At 39.9% G+C, this 2,003-nt stretch overlaps 1 non-coding gene across 1 annotated transcript; it reads right to left on the minus strand.

Moving 5' to 3' along the window:
* Window positions 1-1,095: 1,095 nt before the first annotated feature.
* On the minus strand, window positions 1,096-1,168 carry trnav-aac (transfer RNA valine (anticodon AAC)). The gene has a single exon. It is a non-coding gene; the product is annotated as a tRNA-Val (tRNA).
* Window positions 1,169-2,003: the final 835 nt, after the last annotated feature.

Raw genomic sequence — 2,003 nt, forward strand, 5'->3', positions numbered from 1 at the left:
ACTTCTTTCTCATTTCCATTTTTCCATTTCTTCATTCCTGCTCTCCTTCTTGCCTCTCCCCCCCGCCCCCCCCCCCCCCCCCCCCCCGCCACCCCCCCCCCCCCCCCCCACTCCTCTTTCAGGGCAACTGCCTTAACCACCTTTACCTCTGCTCTGCTATTCTGATCGCTTAATGGACATTTTTAGCATCTCTCTCAGCCATCTTTATCCTCATTTGCATTCCCTTTGTCCAATTACAGCACCCCCCTTCCACCCTTCCACCCATAATTTAAATCTTTTCTGCTTTTCTTTGCTCTTAGCTCTGATGAAGGGTCATCCAGACTTGAATCGTTGGCTGGTTACTCAATATTTGTTTCGTTATTCGATATTAAATATTAATACATGTATTTAATACATACGTCTTCATTCTGAATTGAATATCTCGGGAATATGCAACATTGAATTGCAAACATGACTGACCAATAAAAGAAATCGACTCACTGGGTAATACACACCCCATGATACTTATTTGAGACAGTCAGCATCTAAACAAAATCAGATATCTTTAAAGGGAAGAGATTTAAGAATGATCTGTTAGTTATACTTGATCCCTCTTTATTTTGCGTGTGAAATATTCTGGTGCTTAAATCCCGTTCATCTATAGGAAAGTCCAGCAGATCTACACTGAGTCTCGATTTCTTCATCTGCCTGAGTGCTTTTTCCTATTTCTTTATTATGAAGAACAATTTTAAAAAGAGGCTTCTGGGCAATGTCTGCCATTTCCTCTCGTTCATTTACAGTTTCACTTGTGTCTGTCTTTATGAGCACACAATACTATTTGACATGTTTCAGATGGTGATTAACTATGTTAGTCTGCATTTATAAAACCATTAAGTTCTGTTGTGGTTTGAACAAGTTGCTGATATGCGCACGGTGTCCAAATACACACATTTATTTCCTCATTGCGTCTTAAACTACAGCATTTCTGATTTTGCTGAGAGCATTTGTGGCCGAGTTTAGAGCAAAGATAATATGGCTGCAACATCGAGATTCCGAATGTGTGCAGCAAAAACTGAAGCCATGCAAAACTACCCTCACAATAAATGAGTAAAGTAATGTTTCTGCCCGGTTTCGAACCGGGGACCTTTCGCGTGTTAGGCGAACGTGATAACCACTACACTACAGAAACAACTGACAGCATAGTGCCACCAATTGGCCTGACCACAATGTTCACCTCCACTGTGTTGCTATAGGTTCGAATGTTTACACTGAGAGCCCATGTCAATTAATACAAGACAAAAAACGTTTCTTTCAACTTGATTTCTCCACTCATCTTGAACTTCAACATTTAAAAGTGGTCGTCCAGCAAACATCTAAGGAGCAATGATTTCTGCTCAATCATTAATGCATCATTCTCATCTTCCTTCGAATAATTTTAACCAGTTCCACCCAGTACTTGTTTGCTTTTCAATGTTTAATATTAATATATTTTTATTAATTACATATCACCTAATTCTGAACTGAATAACGCTGAAATATACAACATTGAATTGCAAGCATGACTGACCAACAAAAGGAATCGAGTCACTGGGTAATACACATCCCATGGCGCTTATTTGAGACAGTCAGCTTTTAAACAAAATCAGATATCTTTAAAGGGAAGAGATTTAAGAATGATCTGTTAGTTATACTTGACCCCTCTTTACTCTGTGTGTGAAACATTCTGGCGCCGAAATCTCGTTCATCTGCAGGAAGCCCAGCAGATCCACACTGATTCTCGATTTCCTCATCGGTCTGAGTGGCTTTTCCTAATTCTTTACTCTGAACAACGATGTTAAAATGATGGTTCTGTGCAATGTGCGCTATTTCCTCTAGTTCAGTTACAGTTTCACGTATGCCTGTCTTTATACTGTTAGGAGTCTAACAACACCAGGTTAAAGCCCAACAGGTTTATTTGGTAGCAAACGTCACTAGCTACCAAATAAACCTGTTGGACTTTAACCTGGTGTTGTTAGACTCCTTAC

Source organism: Mustelus asterias, unplaced genomic scaffold (genome assembly GCF_964213995.1).
Source record: "Mustelus asterias unplaced genomic scaffold, sMusAst1.hap1.1 HAP1_SCAFFOLD_116, whole genome shotgun sequence".
Classification (NCBI taxonomy): Eukaryota; Metazoa; Chordata; class Chondrichthyes; order Carcharhiniformes; family Triakidae; genus Mustelus; species Mustelus asterias.